This window comes from Mustela nivalis (genome assembly GCF_964662115.1).
Source record: "Mustela nivalis genome assembly, chromosome: 20".
In the NCBI taxonomy this organism is placed as follows: Eukaryota; Metazoa; Chordata; class Mammalia; order Carnivora; family Mustelidae; genus Mustela; species Mustela nivalis.
In genome coordinates, this window is record NC_139039.1 from 15,529,533 (window position 1) to 15,549,443 (window position 19,911).

Below are 19,911 nucleotides of genomic sequence, written 5' to 3' on the forward strand. Positions count from 1 at the left end.
CTCTAAAAGGTGGTTTCCTATGACCTCCCATAATGACATAATGTAATCTCCTTTCAAAATTTATCCTGAAATTATTTCTTTATAAGAGTAATTAAGTTCACTCCCTACAAAATTTAAGGGTTTATTGTCTTGCTTAGCACTACATTAACTACTTAAGGATATTAAAATAATTATAAAATAATTACATTGTTTTGATACTGAGGTCACTTCTAAAACAACATGAGTCAAAAAAAGAGTCCACTTACAAATGGGAAACCAGCAGCTTAATGTCAAAGAGAACTTTTCCTAAGTCAGCAAAGCAAATTTCACCAACCACGTCAGTGTTTTCTCACCAATGCTGTCAACGACCAGTGTTCACTACTGAATACCAGACATGCACATATGCACACAGCTAAAGCATCTAAGCTAAACACATGGAGAGGGCCCAATCAAGGCAGCAAGAAGGGAGGCGCTGTAGGCAGGCGCTCTTCCATCTCAGAGGGTGAGGTGGAAGGCAAGGAGGCATTTGAGACAGGACTGCCTTTAACGCAGGAAGGTAGGAACGCCACTGGGCTGGCCTACTGGGTGGGCAGAACAATTATTTTCAGACTGACTGCTCCTCTACATGCCAACAAATTCACCTTGCAAATCAAGGGAGCCTCACAAAACATCCCAGTACTCAGCAGAGGGCAAGACTGCACCTTGGTGAAGGAACTCTCAGATGAAGATGCACGGAATGGGAGCCCCACCCAAACGTGAAAGCACCCGGGGACCGGAGTGCGGGTTCAAAGGCCAGCTGAAATTAGCACAGCACCATTAATTTACAGTAGCTTAACTGCACCACTGCCAACTTTGCCCCATTAGTCATTTTAGGAGGAGGAAAAAAAAGAGCCCTGATATGCGCAAAGCAGTAAGCAGCTTCACTGATACTGAATTACGCTGCAGCTGGGCACCCTACCTTGTTCTTTAGCTGCCCTGCCATATCCTCGGCCAATCAAGTCAGGAGATTACGTAGATTTTTGGCTTCCAGGAGAACAATCATCATTTAAACAAAGCATGAAAACGATATTCTCCCCAATCTCTTCAACTGGTCAACAGTTCTAATATCCAGGGAAATTTTAATTATGTAATGATCCAATGATTTTATCAAAACAAGGGAAAACTTCAACTTAATCTACAGGTATTGGGAATCTGCTATCATGTAAAGTACGTGGAACTAAAGGTCATTTCCTGATCCTGAGGCATTTACAAACTAGGAACAATATGTGTGTGTGCGTGTATATATGTGTATATAAATATATGTATAGAAAATGCTTTTGGAAACACTTAAAAAGCTGATGTTTAACAAGCACTGTCTTTTGTTATACAAGATCTAATACTGCTATCTACTTTACAACAAGGTATTATGCCAGGATTCTACTGTAAACAATTATTTTTGCTATATTCTACATATAAAATATTATACAGCCATTAAAAGGAGTAAGACAGCACTCTACATGTTGCTCTATGGAGACCATCCAGATATGTTAACTGGCAAAATGAAACTGACCCCATTTATGTTTGTAAAAAGGGAGAGGAGATGAATTGTGTGTGTAAGACATGAATGTGCTGAAAAATGAACAGAAAAATTCTGGACGGATAAAAAAATAAACTGCCAACAGTGGTAACTTCTGGAGAATGGGCAGCTGAGGGGGAATGTTCATGCTCCACTTTCATTCTTCTATCTGAATTTTTTAGCTCATGTCCATGGTGTCTGTATCAATCATTTACTCCCCTCACCAATTCCTTGATTCATTCAGCAACTATGTAATGAACACCTGCTATGGGCTAGGAGTTAGTTCTGGATGCTGGGGATACAAAAGTGAGCCAAACTGGCCACAAAGCCTCATGGAAGACAGGTTTCCTGGTGAGAAACAAGCATAGAGTATATCACATGCTGATGAGGAGGCAGGAAGCAGGAAAACAAAGAAGGGCAAGCAACGGTGGTCAGGAACCTGAAGGGAAAGAGAAAACCCTAGATTCAAAAGGCCCAGGATGCATTTTAGGATGTTTTGTATTATCCTGGTCTCTACCCGACTAAGAGCCTGTTGGATCTCGTCCATCTCACTCCACACTCCCCCATCCGAAAAAAGTTTCTAGACACGGCCAATGTTCCTTGGGGCTCCAAATCACCTCCAGCAGAGAAGCAGGAGTTAGAGAAACAGCAGAGACCACTGAGACTGGGGCACATTGGTTGGGGGCTGGGCAGTAAGGGAGATTTTTTTTTTCTAAAAATTTTTAATTTTAGAAGCATTTTTAGGTTTGCAGAAAAGTTACAAAGATAGTTTCCCCTATCGTTAACATCTCACATTATTATGGTACACTAGTCACAACTAGTGTTGTGTGTACACTAGTTACAACTAGTGAACTAGTACTGATACACTGTTATTAGCCAGTTAGAAAACCACTGCACTAATAGAAGTGACAGGCCTTGGTGGCTTAGCCTAGAAATGCCAATACTAGAGGTGAGGAGCAGCAGTTAAATTCTGGATGAATAGGAGGGACAGGGTGGGGGGCAGGGGAGGGAGCAAGAGGAGAGAGAGGGGACAAGGGAGACAGGTACCAAGATTCCAAGGACTGGGTGCTGAGCATGGAGAAAGGAGCTGCCAGGCCCTCCGAGAGGCACAGGATCTAGTGATTAAGATCAGGAGTTCAGTCCTGGAAAGTTAAAGTGGAAATGCCCACTGTTACCCAACTAATGATTTCAAGTGGGCAGGGAGATGTGTGGGAGAGGTCCAGCCTGGAGACAAAAATTTGAGAGTTGCCTGAAAATACAGAAGATGCTATTTAAAACCCAAAACTGAATCAGATCACCCAGGGAGAGAGCACAGATGGGGAAGCAAAGAAAACCAAGCCCTGATGCTCCCCAAGATGTGGAGGACAGAGGAGAAGTACCAGCACAGGAGACGGGCCACAGTCGCTGACGTAGTAGGAAACGGCGGCGCGGTGAAGACAGGACAGGTCCAACAGTCTCTGAAGAGCTGAAGCCCAACATCACAACTTGGAAATGACCCATCAACACTGGCTGGCCCCACGCTGCTGCCTGACCCCAGATGCCTTCTCAGGGGAGACCCAACACATCACTTCACTGATTCTGTCCTCCCTCCACGGCCGCTCAGCCACTCGGGCTCCGCCCGCACCACTCCACTCTCACAGCCCCTTTCCTGAGCCTGGACCACCTTCCTCAACCAGCTCTCCTCAGGGACACCTCAAAGCCGAGGACACCTGATGGACCACACCCATCACAGAAACCTTTCCACCCCGGAACCAACTCACAGACCTGGCTGACAGAATGCCGCTGTGAAAAAAAAAAAAAAAAAAAAAAAAAAAAAAAAAGAATGCCGCTGTGATTACAATCAATTGTTAAAGGCAATCCTTTGGGTCAGGAGAAGAAAAAAATCCATTTTTAAGTACTCCTACTTACTGTTAACCTTTAATAACGTAACCCAGAACCATGAACTCAGGTTCTGCTATAAAATGCCACGACCCAAGAAATGGTGGCCGTTCCTCTGCGCCAAACAAATCACAAGGTTGAAGGGGAAAAGGAAAAAAACCCATAAAAAGATACTAGTATCATTTCATCTGAAAAGTACATTACCTAGAGTTCAGGCTCATGAAAACTACTATGATTTTAGCTGAAAACTATATTTTGATATTTGGAAAGTGATCATACTCCTTGAACTCACAGTAAGTTAGCAGTTCTGCTATGCATTTTCCAAAGTGAAAACCAAGCGTGTTTACCTAGTTCAGCCCTTACAGAAAAGAACCTCAGGTCCACAGCTGAAAAATCTTTAGCATAGATTTCTGAAAATCCATAAATAAGAGAGAAAGATCATTTTTCTAGTAGAAATCAGATATTAACATGCTCATATTTCTTCATTCAGGAGACCTTCACGTCAAGTATTCTGAGTCAATGACTGTGACGGCACGTTCTTCACAAAACAGAACACAGCCCGGGCGCTGAGAACGTAACTGCATCAATTCAAATACTTAGGTCTAAGTGAAGATTCATATGCTCCTGAGACAGGATTAGGCGGTTGCAGCACTACACATGCATAAATTCTATAAAATGCTGTACATTTATTACTTAGAGACCCCAATTCTTAATAGCCTGTTAGTCCTCCACACCATAGGGAAACAGTATCAATTCCACGCGTGGTGACAAAAATACACAAAAATATTCACATGAAGAACTCTGTGTTCTCCCTCCCTGTGCTCTCTCCCACACACTCCCATTTTGTATCAGCAGCAGTAAGAGCGTCACTGGAGTTGAACTTATTACGGAAATTCAGAGCTTAATGCTCAGTTTGAACAGTGTCACATTTTTAAAAAAGTATTTTTGAAGATGTCTAAACTGCAGGGAAGATACCTACATTTTCAAAGAAAAATGTCACAAAGATGTCAAAGAGAACATGAAATGTAAGTGACTCTTGTTTTTTTAAAAATATAATATATTAAATAAACATTTAATGGCCTCTAAAATCATTTAATAAGAGTCAGAAAAAAGACTGTATCCTATAAGGAAGTCTGTTAATACAGCTATGACCAATGTGCAGCTTCATAACAGAGACAAGAGAAAAAAAAATCATTTTCCTAATAAATTATAATAGCCATGAACAGAACTCTTAAAAGTTTTTATTGTTATACTGAAAAAATTAATGGGTGGGTCCTTTATTTTCTAGCTGCATTCCAGATTTTTTTAAGCCTTGTTAAGGCATCTGTCAGTAACAATGGGGGTGGAGGGCCCAGCTATGATGTAGAACAGAAGAGCAGCCTTAGGCTCGGTATGTGTCACTTAACTGCTTCTGGTAATTCTGCATGTTGTTAGTTCTGATTGGAGCTGCAATAAGCCTGATTACTCTCGCAAAGACATGATTTAGATATTGCCTTCAAACGATCAACAACTGATTCCCATCTACCTCTGAGCAGTCTCCAAACTACTAATACTGACAGCTGAGAACCCCAAGTCTCTCCCCTCAGCACCTCAGAACTCTTCTTCAGGACTTAAAACCTTAAGAAAGTTAGAGACCTCCTAATGTTTACGTAGCCTCCAAATAAAATCTGCTACGTGATTTACCTCCTGTATGAATCTATAAGCCATGTCTACGGGTATCTCAAGAGGATGGTCTCTGGCTGTTTCTAACTACTGTGTCATAAAAGAAGTCAGGAGAACGCCGGTGGCATACACATTTCTGGCTGCTCTAGGGATGCCTCGCTCTTCACTTCTCTCTTCTTTCTACAGACATGACGTGACCACTACCTGTTACTCACCTCCAACCACTTTCTCCTCACCCACGCTCCAGGGCAAACGTTGCTCAGAGAGGCTCCATAAACACAGTTTACCCCCTGTGATTTAGATCATTTCACCTAATGTATTTTTTTCTGCAAACAGGAATCACGTAAATGTCACATTGTCAGGGTAGCCAGTAATTAACACTGGCCACTTCCTTTACTCCCAAATTAGTAAAGTTTACTGGCCAAATTATAATTAGAGTTATTTTCAGAGGTATGTACAGGCATTTCACTAAATAGATCAGAAATGTGAATAGTTCCCTGTATGGTAAGAAAATGCAAAATCTGCGGGGAAGAGTCCCTCCTATTCTTCTCCTTAAAATGCTCCCTTCCCCTATTCTCCCTTCTTCCCACCTCTTAGCAAAGATGGGATCCACCCCAGCTACAAATAAAGACACCCTGTAAGGCCAAAACATTCTGCCTTTTCTGAAGCTCCTCTCTAAATGATCACTCCCTCTCAAGCATCACACTGAAATAAGTGCCGTTCTCAAAAGGCCCCTTTGTATACACACACACCCCTTCATCCCTTCTGGAAAATAAACTTCATTCAAACCTTCCCCTCCTTCAAACTCACACCTTGGGTTTCACTTTCTTGTTCAGAGGAAGTTCTAAAACTGAACGGGCTCTGGGCTACCTTGACTTCTGCCTCTTATAAAGACCATTTCTCCCCCTCAACGCTCTCCAGGGCCTCACAAACAGCTTCTCCTGGTGTCACAAGCCAATGGCAAATCAGATGCCCTTTTCTCAGCACTTGCTGACTCAAGGTCACACAACTCACACCCTCCCTGATACCATGGTGTCCTTCATGCGTCACAGACGACCTAAAACATGGCAATCCGCAGCACAACACGTGAATGACACTATGTTGTCCTGATTCTCTTCAACACTCTTTTGCCTTCAAGTTTGTCATTATAAACTTGTCCTTCCAACTGTTGGCACAAGGTATTATCCTCAAAGACCTCACCCACTACCTCACTTTGGAATCCCACATTCCAGCCTTACCTCCCTTAAGAGCAGGAACACCTTCCTGAGATACCATCAGACCTGCGGGGACCGAGCCTTTCACCCACTCCCAATTGCAAAACACCAGCCATTGCACTCGATTATTCCACTGCACTATTTCTACGCCAGTGAAGAGTTTCACCACTTCCCAAACCACTCAGGTTTGCAACCGAGGAAATCAAGAAAAAACAGGCTGGCAGACATTAAAAACTGTGATCTTGCCCAGGCTTTGTCCCTAACCAACTCTGTGGGTTGAAGGAAGTTACCTAATCCTTGGATTCCATTTCTCTATTCGCAAAGCTAGAGATTGTACTAAAATCTTCACAGCCTCCTCCCTCCAGGGAGATACTTCTCTCCTCCCCACCCCGCCCCGACCACTTCCCTCTGTCTCGCCCAGGCGCTCTCATTGTCTGTCTGTCTGTCTCTCTCTCTCTCTCTCTCTCTCACTCACACACACACACCCCTTTTATTTCTAATTACCAAACCTTCCTATCTAAAGTTATCGAGACTGGACTTTCCTCCCTCAATTTCTGAAAACTGTTCCCTTTCTATTTCTGCTGCTGCCTCCTAGTTCTTGTATTTGCTCAGGCACAGCATTTCCTAGCTTCCCAGTATTCCAATTTTCTGGCCCCCGTACTACTTGGCCTATCAACCACAATCTCACAAAAACTTGTTTGCGACATTAGTCCCTAGTCTACGAATACTCAGTGTTTCCTCTTAGCCTGCTTATTAAGTGTATTCTTCTTAGCCTTGTATTAAAGACCTCTGATAATTTTACTTCTACCTACTTGACTAATTGAATCTCAAATTAGCTTACTTTCTATTTCAAACCAAAAAGGCAGACTTCCCACAGGCTGGGAACAACCAAGCTGTCCAGAGCACATGACACCACCTGGTGGTGAGGGTTCTAAACTTAAAAACTCTCCACCCCACCTTCTTATATAAAAGATAAGCTAATCATTGTTTTTTTCTGCCCTTTATCCCTCACATTTAGTTATTGTCACCTGTCTTCTACATTTCTTTCTTTCCTTCCCTTTTAACGCCTGCTCCATTAAAAAAAAAACTATCCCTCCTGTCTATAAAACATCGTAAGCCCAAATCATAGATTTTCTATTTTCTCCTTGTGCCAAAAAAAAGAAAAAAAAAGTATAAGTCATAAATCATATAAAAACAGAATCGAAGAGACATCTATAATCCACCAACCCTTTTCCTAACAATAACAAATCATGTCACAACTAGGGTTTCTAAGATCTGCTTTGCACGTGTCATTTAGAGTCCTTGCATTATTCCCTTCTGATTCACTCTTCCCCCCAGAACTCACCCTAATATCAACCTCTCCGTCCCTGCCCAGCTCACCAAGATGCTCGGATGAACTACCGTGTTTTTATCACAGTGGATATAACCAACTGCTTATTTGTCCTTCTCCCCCACAGGACTGTAAGCTCTGTGAGGGCAGAAAATGTGATCTGTTCACCCTGTATCCTGTGTCTGGCCCAGTGTTTGGCACAGAGGAGATCCACAGTTGCTGAGTTCATAAATGCATGGAGACTGGGAGGCAGGGGTCAAGTAGGGGACGGAAGGGAAGGAGGGATAACATCGGAAAATGCACATCCATCCTTCTGAAAATCCTGGTGCAACCACCACCAGGCCAGTAACAGCAGTGCAGATGGCTGCCCCAGAGATGGCTCTGATTTCTAGCAGCTGAGAAAGAGGTCACCACCCACCTCAGAATGCTTCCAAACCTGCTATAGCAGATGCCAGATCAGTTTCTGCGATGCAGAGCTTATCCTGAAACTCTCTGCTTGAATAGTCTATGAAGGGGAAAGTTTCTATTCTGCCTCATTTTCCTAAATAGTTCACAAAAAGACACTGAACTATAGATATATATCCACACATAGAATAACCTTTTGGGATTAAACAAGAATTTGGGCAATACATTTAAATCTGGGACTTAAAGAAAGGTAAGCTTTTTTTTTCTTTTTTTAATGTTTAAAATGTGAAATATACAGATTCTTCCTCTGATGGACTACATTTGAAATCAGAAGACAAAATAGCAATGTACAGATCTTAAACGAATAACTTGGATCACTCATTTCAAAAACTCCTTTTCAGTGCCTAAGGAAAAACTAACACTTGCAAATTGACCAATTAAGTGAGACAAAAAAAAAAAAGTTTGGCTTCACCATTTATACAATTGGTCAAAAGAAAGCTTACCTACTGCAATTTCCCACTCATAAAGATTAAACAGACACCTAGCCTTACGGCTTCCTGTTATTAAGTCAGGTCCTTTAGGCCACAAATTAAGCCACTGAGACAACATTTAATGCAACAATAATGCACTAATTTGATTCAGTTTACTGAGTCTATGTAAAATCAGCCAAACTGGGGTGGAAAACAGGTGGTGGCAGACTTGACAGTGAGGTTAAATGACCGTTAAGATCCCTTTCACTTCTAACATTCAAAGAAATAACTGCTTCAGTGGTGGCTCAAAAGCTAAGTCTACAGAGATACACAAGAGAGGCAGGGGAGCAAGGGACGGAAAACAGTATTAGTTTACACATAATTTTCAGATTCCCCTTTGGCACCTGTCCACAACATGGATTAAATGATCTATTAACATGATGATAACCCACTGGGGGAACTTCTAGTGACTAATTAAAAGATACGAGGAATATACAGGTGGCCTGAATGCTTTTATTAAGTCCTCTAACAATCCTGCTTCCTCTCAGAGTCACAAAAGAATGTGGCTCATTTAAGATGTTCCTTTTTAAAGAAATGGGTACACAAATGCATACTGTATTCAAGTCAAACCTTACTCTGAGCTTGTTAAATACCATGTTTAGCTTAATGAGAGTTATGTCAACTGTTGTTCTTTTAAAAATTATGCAATACTTTAAATATTTTTAAATCCATCTTAAGGTTTGATAGTACCATAAGAACAGAGGAATAATAATTCTAGTTGTGGAACCAGAGCCGTTCTTTTAAAACCCAAAGATAAAGCCAAATATATTTCATGTATATTAACCTATACAACTGCAGAAACACATTTTCATGAATAACTGTTAACAACTGGACACGATGGATAACAACCACAACTCTAAAAATTGAAAAGAATACTACCATAAGCTAGTTTTAACACGTGCACCTACCTATCTCCAACTATGGAACTCATGTCTGAACGGACCAAGCCTTAAGAAGCTGCCTTTATTAAAGATAAACAAATGAAGATCATTTGCCTTTTACATTTTTTCCCGATTTTAATATTCATTGTAAATATCTAATAAAAAAGGAAAATAAAATCCACTCTACCAAGCACCAGAGTGGTTTAACAAAAGCCACTTAATGAAACCGTACTTCAAACACATACAAAAAAAAAAAAAAAAAAAAGCTTAAGTGCATAAAAAATGTTTTGAGTTTACTTTCCTAAAGCATACAATTGCGTCCTTGTTTTCAAAGCTCTGCAACTCACATCACTGGGAACAAAAAAATCTCACGGAGACAACAGAAAGTTAGCTTCCTAGAAGAAAGCACTGCGAGTAAGGGAAAGCAGTGAAGAATGAGAATCCCTTCTTTAAAAAACAAAACAAAACAAAAAAAACCTTACAAGTTTCTCTTCTAGGAAAAAAAAAAAAAAACAACTAAGAAGCAGCACACTTTTGCAAAGGTTTAGTCCCCGCAAGTTACCAATCGCACCTATTCTATCTACATTGAACCAGTTAGTACTTAACCCTCAGGGCAGCGATCCCTCGGGGCACAAAACATCTGAGAGAACTCCGGGACTCCATTTCAAAGATCCCATCTCTTTGGCTACCGGCCTCTCCTTTCATCTCACCTACGCCGGGACTCTCATAAATTGGAAGAATTAACCTAGGGGCGAGATCAGTTAAGCCATTAGCAGGCACCAGAGTTACCGGGGAGAGCGCGCGGGGCGCGACGGTGAAGTTTCCGAGCTCCAGGGCGCAGCGGAAGTCCTCGCCCTCCCGCCGCCCGGGAGCCCCGCGCCGCGGCCGCCGCCGCCGCTTTGATTTCCAGCAATGGCTCCAGCAGCGGACCCGCGCCGCCCCCGGGCCGCCGCCGCCACAGCCCGCAGCCGGCTCGCGGCGGCACTCGGGTAGGTAATTACCATTCGGCGCACGTTGCAAATTATCCCCCTCCCACCCCTCCGCGCCCACGTCCTCCCCGCCGCCGGAATCCCGAGCCCGTCCCGAACTTTCCAAGCCGGCCGGCGCCGCGGCACTGCACCACCTTCCCGCGGAGCTTGCTTTCATCCCTTCTCCCCGAGCGCCGTCCGGGGCTGGACAGCGAGGGAACAAGCACCCAAGGAGCCTAAAGTCCGCCACCCCGAAGCAGCAAGTTGCATGCCTCCTGGGCGCAGACGGCTCCGCCCCGGCCGCGCACCGGCAGCCCCGGCGCCTCGCTGCGCCCCCCGGTCACCCGGCCCTCCAGCCCCAACTTCGTTTCTATCAAACTTACAGCAAAGTTGGCCCCAAGTGGCGGCGGCACTCTCGGGGACGCGCGTCTCGTCGCCTCAGCGCGCCCCCGAGCGGGAGCCGGGTCCTCCGGGGGCTTCGCTGGGCGGGCGGGTCCGCATGGTGGCGGCGGCCCTCCCTCGCTCCCCGCGCGCCCCGCTCCGAGGCCGCTGCTCGCCGTCCGCCACCCGCTGCGCGGCCGCCCTGCTCGGCACCGGCGCCTCACGCGCCCGGCGCGGAATATATCCCTCCGCCCGCAGCCACGCCCGCGAGCGCCGGCGCTCGTTTCTCCCGCGCGGAAACTCGATCTGACTTTCCCTGGCGGCCAGACTCTGAGCTCGCGGGTCCCGGGCAGCGACTCCCCGCCGCGGGTCAGTGATCCCCTGCCGCTAGAGCGGCTCCCTCCTCCGAGGAGACAAGCGAGTGCCCAGGGTGCTCCTGCGACACTCCGAGGAACGGTGTGGGGCTTGCTGTAGTGCGGCCGTTGGTTATGGCTAGTACACAGATTTGTGCAGGGAATGAGTATGGAATATTTCCTGCTAGGAAAGGGGAAACAGTTTAGCTTTAAAAAGAGGCGGGGGGGGGGGGGCAGCTAAGGCTAATAAGGCTTCCCCCGGCTCCCTTTAGATTCTCTAGAACCTTCGGAGAATTCCTAAATCTGCATTTCAAAGCCTCTGTTCTGGGTCTACAATTGCTCGGTGGAATAAAATCTTACAAAAGGTCTCAAAAGGAATGCAGTCGGATCGGATCTACTTCCTTCTTCGGTCTACACGAAGATCCAGGGAAAATGAAAGCGCTTCCTCCGCCACTTCATGGTGCAGAGCTAGTTAAATAACCTCCCCGACCCGGGTTCCGAACCCCAACGCCGGCCTCTTCCGGCAGACACCCCAAGACTCCCACGTCTGCGGGACAAAAGGCTGCTGTGTCGCCTCGTGCGCGTTCCCAGCCGGCAAGTCCACCGCACAAACTGTGAACCCAGTCTAACGTGGAACTACAAGTTCCCTAGGGAGAAGAGGAAGCCCCGGGCGCTGGACGCCCCCCCCCCACCTCGGGGAAGCCCCCCTTCCAACCCACGCCAGAGCGAGCAGTCTGGGGTCCGGGGACTGTGGGCCCATCCTCAGCGCCGGCAAACCTCCAGACGCAGGCTCCGCACAGCTGAGCCTCGGCCGAAGCCCGGGGTGCCCCTAGGCATTGGAAAACAGCCCAGAGAAGAGGGCGGACATGACCTCGGAAAGTTTGTGGGACTCGAACATTTAACACTGTGAAGACAAAGAGATCTGATTTCCCCGGAACCGGTGGAGGGGGCTGCTGGGGGAGCTGCGAGGCAGATGCGGGCGGGTGAGTCTAGGGTTAAAGAGAGAATTTCCTTGGTTCAAAGTTAATGCAGTCTCTTTTTAAACCATCCCAAAGAATGTGCTTGAAAAAATAAAGGTGTCCTGCAGGTAATGGCTGGGAAGCAAAGATAATGCCTGCAGAATGAATGTGCCGAGCCGTAGTACTAAGAGTATGTGCCGTATTCCCTGCGCATTATTTGGAATACAGAAATCCACACACCCAGAAAACACCATTCTCCAAACCCTTGGCCATGGCCACAAATGCGCATAGTGCTCCTAGAGTTACAGGTCAATTTTATACTTCGAACACGTAGAAAATATGTGACCTGATCTCCGAGCTCTACCGGCTTGCGCCCCTTGCTGAATTCTAACTCTCAACAAATCAAGTCACACAAGAACGCCAACAGTTTGCTGGCGGAGGGAGGTAGAATTGGAAGGGAAAGAATAGTTAAAAAGTAAAAAGACATCATCCCGTAACATAAAATCACAAGATGTCTTAAATGGCACAAAAGAACTCCTGAAAAAAAAAACTACCATTCATTAGTAAGTAAAAACCCTCACTCGAGCTAAAAACATCTGCTTGGGAATCCCGATTTTTCAGGCTCACTGCGAAACCTAACTGCCTGGAAGAAGTTGCACTTTTTCGCCACAGGAACAGCCGAGAGCCAGAGATGGAGATTTCAGACCCTAGCGCTGCCGCGTTTTTCTGCTCTTTTAGCCCTAACGAAATAGAGATGCCTTTTTGCCACCATCGAATTACCTTCACAAGAAAGAAAAATGTAGTTCAAGCTCCACGTTTGTCCTTTCGGTCGTTGGCCCTCCCTAACCCTGTCCCCAAAGGCTTTTGGAAATTAGGGGAATAGGGGACGGTTCCAGGAAAAAAAAAAAAAAAAACCGCTTTCCTCGGGTACGGCCTCTCCAACCAGTCCACCCAAGCTAGTATTTGAAAATTAGATAGCGAACGGGCTGGGGTGGGTGGTGAGTGAAGGCTGGGAGCTCACGCCCACGTCCCTGGAGCGCCCGGCAGGTCCAAGTTCTCGGTCCGCGCGGAACCCAGCAGAGATCGCGCGCCTTGCCGGGTGCCCGGACTAGAGGGCGCTGCGCCACTGCAGATAGCGCGGCCCCAAGTTGCGCCCTCCCTGGGCACCATTTCTATAATAAGTTACATTCAAAATAATGCACAAACAGTATAGCTTTTCAAGTTCTTTTTGAACAGTGCTGTGCATGTATTTTATGAATTCCAAAACCTGTGCAGACTGATCTTTCCATTCCCGAGCCATGTACAACCAGAGGGGTGTGCAGCTCGCTAGGAAGAGCCTGTAGGATGCACACGCTTCCGTGCACTAGCTCAGGGCCAAACACCCCACGTAATTTCATTTACGTTTTAAACTTAAATACAAAAGGCTTACACTAAACGAAGAACTCACCAGTCCAGCCGCTCGAGTCCTTGGGTGCTGGCTTTAAAGTCCTCGGCAGCTCCGTGATCCCCACGCAATTTGGGTATTTGTTAAAAGCCGTATCTGAAGTACCAACTTTGCCTCCCTCGGATCTTCAGCATGTCCCCAACGAGAGTGCGATCCGCCCGCGCTGCCGGGACCCAGGTGGCCACATCTCCGGAGGCTCCCGTCCTGGGTGGAAAGTTGAGCACTAAGAGGAGGCGAAATGAGAGTGCGCAGGGGCTACGGAAAGGGGCCGAGGAGAAGCCAAGTTTGTCAGGACATGTCCAGGCAGCAAGCCGCCCGAGTTTAGGAGTTGCGGCCGAGAACTGCGGCGGATCGCTGCCTTTTCCCCCACTCCCTCCCTCTTGGAGACGGTGGGGGAGGGGAGCTGACGTCAGCGCCCCGCCTCACCCCCCGCCCCGCGGCGCGGACGGGATTCTCCTGCGGGGTCCGCCTCCCCGACAGTAGCTACGAGCGAGCACCCGGCTGGGGCGGCCTCCCCTGCCGCAGCGCTGTGTACCCAGAGGCGCGTATCCCTCTCCACCGTGCGGCGTCTCCCCCGCTCCGCCGAGCGCTGGCGTTCCTCGCACTCAACACCGGAGCGGCCCCGGAGCCCCGCGCACCTCTCTGGTGTTCTTTCTTGCAGGCCCCCTCCCGCAGCGTTTTCCCACGCGTCGAACTGCAGGTGATGCTCTTCCTCTTCTGCAGCTGAAATTCGTCGCGACGTGTCGCCTGCCGGGTTTTTGCAGGGCGGAAGCAAGCACAGTCTCTGCAGACTGGCCTGGACGACTTGTACTTTGTAGCCCTCCAACTTCTGGATGTGATGTATTTTAAATAATTCTTGTGCTCTAGCGCTGTTTGTGGTCTTTGTGTTGAAAATCACAGAGCCATATTTTAATTTTCAAATGCTTTCCAAACGCGCCTACGTTTTTACACGGTACTCCGAAACGTAGAAGGTTCCGGGGGTGTGGGTGAGAGATGGAGGAGGAGCCAATTTTTAATGTGTCTTACAAATCATACATAGTGATAGGGGCCAAGACACAAATCAGTTGTCTAGTCGTAATGTAGACTAAGACAAATGCAAACATTATTGAAATTCAATTTATAAATGAACGCATCGTTTTTATGTAGGCGTCCAGACTCCAGGAAAAATATCTACTGTGGAGTGTGTGTGTGTGTGTGTGTGTGTGTGTTTTAATGCCGCTAAAGTACCAAAATAAAATCAGAAGAGATCAGCGTGAAATTCCCAGGGAGCCATTTCTGTGAGTTGACACTGTCCACAGAAGGCTGGCATTAAAATTCAGAGAACCCTGGAAAGGGTGAGGGCGCTGGGAGCAGGTTCTATCAGTACATTTGCAGCCATTGATGTAAATCTGGTCTGTTGAGCTGGTCCTTCTCTTTGCTGGGTAAAGAGCAAAACCCTGAGGACACAGGAAACAAGGCAAGGAGTTAAACAGTTACCAGACAAGGAATATTAAATGTTGGAGTAGTGTGTATGAGGAAGTCGTGTAACCTCTCTAAATTTCAGTTTCCTCATCTGTGATAAGGAATCATATTTATTTCACACGGTAAAAATGCATTCGTGTATTTATCCATTCAAAAAAAAATTACTGAATGCCATGTATTTGCCAGGAAGAAAACATTCATTGATGCGGGCAACACTTTCACTGAGCATCATCTAAAATGTCTGGCAGGCACACCAGCTGTCAGTCAGTAGCCCTTTTCTTACCCTCCCTATCCTTTGCGGTGGGTCAGCTTTCTCATTTCTAAAATTTGGAAGAGTAAAAGGGAAGTTATCACAAGTAATTCAAGATAGGTTTTGATTTAGAAGGGAGGAGAGGGCAGTGAGGAGCTAGGAGACAGAGATTTGGGGGAAAGGACCTTAGGGGCCTCTGCAGACCAGAGGGCAGCCAGAAGGTGCAAGATTCCTGAGGAGGGAGGGGGCAATCAAAAGAAGACTGGTTTGGGAGGCCAGCCTGTCAGTGCAGCGGACACACTTCTCAGGCTTCACTATTTCAAGTAGACAGGCTCGCTCCTTTTATGTTAATAGTTGAAGTTAGAAATTGACCACATAGTACAAGTTCTTATTAATGAGGCACATACATTTTTTCCCATGATGCTACTGTGCAAGTCAATTTGATCTTTAGAGTCACCATAGGTAAATCAAAGTATTTCCATTTTTTTTAAAGAAAAAACAAACAAAAGGAACTTATCTAGAATTGATGGTACCAATCAAAATAGCTATTTTTAAAAACAAAGGGAGAGGGGCAGAAAACTCTTTAACAACCCCCAAACCTGCATGCTCTATCCAAGACCATAGGTATTACTAGGTAGATACACAAGTAGATACACAGCCACAAGTGGTTGTTTAAGTTAATTTAAAATTCAGTTATTTTTGTCTCACTGGCTACATTTCAAGTATATGATGTCAGCTTGTGGCTAGTGGCTACCTTTTGTTCAGGGCCGATGAAAGAATATTTTTGTCATGACAGAGAATTCTATTGGACAGTATTATTATAGACTTTGCTATTGTTTTTGGAACGCTACATCAAGTATTATAGTTTTTCATGGACCCAATATTGAGTCACTTCCAAAGTAAAACAAAAACAAACCAAAAAAAACCCAACCAGAATTATAGAAGGATTTGCTCATTCTGCAAGTATTTATCAAATACCAACAAAATGCTATGAGAAATTATAAAGGACTCGAATTTTAATGAGTTAGATAGGTTTAGTGATTAAGAGATATTAACACAGCCTAACATGGACTTTTAGTTGTTTGCTTTCATTGCCAAACACTAAAACCAGAGAAAATCACTAAACTTAAAGCAGAAAAGAATTCTAAAACACTTCTAGTTCTAGTCCTAGGATCAAATAATTCCAAGTAGTCTGACTGACTTCTCTGTTCCTAGTCCCTGCTCGCACATCCATCTACCTGAGCTCCCTTTCTGCCTACACTTCCTGGAGGTAACACCCTCTTCCGCCCTCTCCGCTTCCCCAGCTTTGGCATTATTTTACTCTTTGCATTCAAATACAGCTCTCCTCTGGGATCTGCTTGTACTCTCCAAGGGGTCCATTAGAACGGACAACTACTCGATCTGATAAGAATCAGTAGTGGTTAACTAGAAGTGTGAATATGTTAATATTCCTAGTCCCTTCCAAGTGCCTTGTATCAAGGGCTTTCTTAAAGCTAAAACTTAATGGCAAAATTTTATTCTAATGGTGAAATTCCAGATGCCATGGCCAGTTGGGCAAATATTTGGAAGCATTACAGATCACTTATGGGATGGCTATTAAAAAAAAAAGTGTGCCTTCATTTTAGGAATAAATACATAGAAGAATAGGCTGGTTGTGAACATTCTGTCCCTACAAAAATAAAATCAACATCCCCAAGTGGTTTGGAAAGGGATCTTGCTGGATAAATAGAATTCTTACGATGTTTACTCAGCTCTGTGACTGAAGGATCCCAAGTCTACCTCTTTGAACAATAAGCAATGAATCTTTTCAGAAAATGTTAAAACACTTTCTCCACAAAGGTAAGGGAAAGAACACTGCACTCAAGGTCAGTAGATTTGGTTTGAGTCTAGTCTTTGCCATAAAATCTAATGCTGGGTTATTACTGAATTTGGGAGTCTCGCTTTCCTTTATAAAGGTGCATTTCTAAGAACACCGGGGCGGAGGGGGGGGCGGGGGACTCCCTTGACAGTTGTGAGATACCAATAAACAGTGTTGATAATGACTATAATATCAGTATTCTCCTCAAATTTCTCACCCTGTCACTTCATTCCAGCTATGAGGCTTTCTAGACCCAGTAGTAAAAAGTAACCTTGATTTGGGACACCTGGGTGGCTCAGTTGGTTAAGCGGCTGCCTTCAGCTCAGGTCATGATCCTGGGGTCCTGGGATTGAGTCCGCATCGGGCTCCTTGCTTGGTGGGGAGCCTGCTTCTCTCTCTCCCTCTGCCTGCTTGTGCCCTCTCTCTGTCTCTGTCAAATAAATAAATAAAATCTTAAAAAAAAAAAAAAAAAAAAAGACAGAAAGAAAAAGTAACCTTGATTTGAAGCCAATTTTGCCCCAGACTCTGTTTTATAAAGTCTTTATGAAGCCATAAAGACTTCTTTATATGTATCATCTCCTGTAATTCTTAGGAAACTCTACATGGTATTAATAATTAATACTCTACTACCTTTTTCCAGATGAGAAACTAAAGTTTGGGTAGATTAGGTAATACTCTTTATCAATTTAATACACTAATTCCTATACCCTTTACCTCACTTGAGCCCTTTATGAACCAAGGTGGTTGTTATGGTTTGAGAAGCAACCTAAGAGAAGCACAAAAATCTATCAAATGATGACTGGAGGAAGATGTTCCTTTGTAGCAGCTACATAAAGTATGAAGAAGAAATTGTTTAAAAGTGGGTCCTTTGGGGCACCTGGGTGGCTCAGATGGTTAAGTGTCTTCTCCCGTAGTGATCTCCAGGTGCTGGGATGGAGCCCCATTGGGGCTCCCAGCTCAGCAGGGAGTCTGCTTCTCCCTCTCCCCCTGCTCATGCTCTCTGTATATCTTTCTCAAATGAATAAATAAAACCTTTTAAAAATAATAATAAAATAAAAGTGAGATCACAGAATGAGAGCATCACTGATGGGCTTTAGGAGTATCTCTATGTAATACACCCATTATTTGCTTGGCTTTCCTAAGCAATAATGTGTAAAAAGTCTCTTCTCTTCTCCTCTCTTTGGCTTTCCTATTTTCTAGATAGATATACATACTCTTAAACACATTTTGATTCAAAATCATTGTCTGACTCTTAACTTGTTTAGTCTGAACAACAGAGAAATACACACAAATGGTTCTCAATGAATTCTGGTAAGGACTATCTCACAGGACCTCCTGATCAGCATTTCAGTTTATACTTCACTTTTCCTTTTCTTGATCTGCAACCACAAGTGTGTCCTTTCTTTCTTTTTTACTTTCCTATATGATAATGTGGGAAATTCCATCTACAGATACTTGTGGACCATTACAATCCCATCACCTTTTCCTGGTAGAATTTTTTTGGTCATAAAAGCTAATATGAGACTGAAAGAATCCCATTTGGGAAATGGGAATTGTAATAGTCCCCCCAAATCCTTTCTCTAAAAAATGATCTATCTAAGCCCATGGGGTAGTTCTGTAGCCTTGGTCATAGGTATGTGGACCGACCGCAGCCAATGAGATATTAGAGAAAGTTTGCCAGAGGCTTCTGGAAAAAAAAAAATGTTCTACCTCCTACCATAAGGAGACATTATGTCATGTCTTTCTTTAGACAATGTCAGATTAGAAATTCATGGCTGGGACTATTATAGTTATCCTACTTGCTGAGGATGAGACCTAAACCAGGGAAGGCAAATAAAATTCCCAATGACATTGAATCAACCATCTTTGAAGGCCATCTTAACTCAAGATTTCTTTAATGAGAGATCATAAATTTCCATCTTATTTAATCTGGATTGTGTCAGGATTTGGTGTGCTTACACCTGACATCATCTCCCACAGCTAGATAATCCTCTTTAAAATATAGTAGGAATTGTTTGGAAAAAATAAGTGGATGTTCCTCCCCAACTCCTTGATCAATAAGAATTCAGCCTGACTCTAATGACAAGATGGAAGGGCTTCTGGATATTTTTCCTTAATGGTGAGAAAGAAGTTTTAAGATACAAAATGATTCAATCTTGCACACTGTCCATTTTTCTACCATGAGGAAGATGAATATAAGGATATGAAATTTTATCTATTCAACTAAAAGTTTTTCCTTCATTCTTACTGTTCTTTCCTTGCAAGTGCCAAAATCTTTTTAGCATGTTTCCCAATATCTTTGTAATGAACACCCAGAAGTAATTTCCTAGAATCTACAGTGAATGTTAACAAAACTAGGATTTCAAATAATTATCAGAGGATAAAACAGTCAGCTGTATTGCCCACTAGCAGTAAATCCATGACATTTGGAATTTGTATCTATTTGTTCCTCTGATTGCCAATACCCCAATGCCAAGCCCCAAAGTGAAATCAGTTTATATTCACCATGGCCCACTCTGTCCACACTTTGCCCTTTAATGAAATGGAATCATTAAAAAAATTTTTTTTTAATTAGCATGTGCTATGGTTGAAGATACGGTGATCTTTAAGTCAGCTTTATTGTTTTATATGTGTAGGAAAGGAGATAGTCTGCCTCTGCCCCTTTCCTAAGCAGCAATGTGTAAAAAAGCCTTTTCTCTTCTCTGTAAGTAGACAAATAACAAAGCAATCTTTGTAAGGTAAGGGGAGTGAGAGAGGAATCTGGCCAAATGAATGGGGCAGGATTCTTGCTGAAGGCAGCCAA

At 44.4% G+C, this 19,911-nt stretch overlaps 1 protein-coding gene and 1 long non-coding RNA gene across 11 annotated transcripts in view; one reads left to right on the forward strand and one right to left on the reverse strand.

Moving 5' to 3' along the window:
- FAT1 (FAT atypical cadherin 1) overlaps positions 1-14,404 on the reverse strand; it is a 126,987-nt gene extending 112,583 nt beyond the window's left edge. For 2 of the 10 annotated variants that reach the window (XM_082715047.1, XM_082715044.1), the window contains exon 1: positions 13,543-14,401. The gene's annotated coding sequence lies outside the window, so the exon portion shown is untranslated. Of the gene's footprint in view, positions 1-10,223; positions 10,243-10,785; positions 10,998-13,542 lie in introns of those variants that run through there. The other 8 variants (XM_082715051.1, XM_082715048.1, XM_082715052.1 and 5 more) reach the window with 5 other exon arrangements.
- Positions 10,321-12,180, forward strand: LOC309855130. The gene is made up of 2 exons (XR_014306631.1): positions 10,321-10,423; positions 11,409-12,180. It is a non-coding gene; the product is annotated as an uncharacterized lncRNA (long non-coding RNA).
- Positions 14,405-19,911: the final 5,507 nt, after the last annotated feature.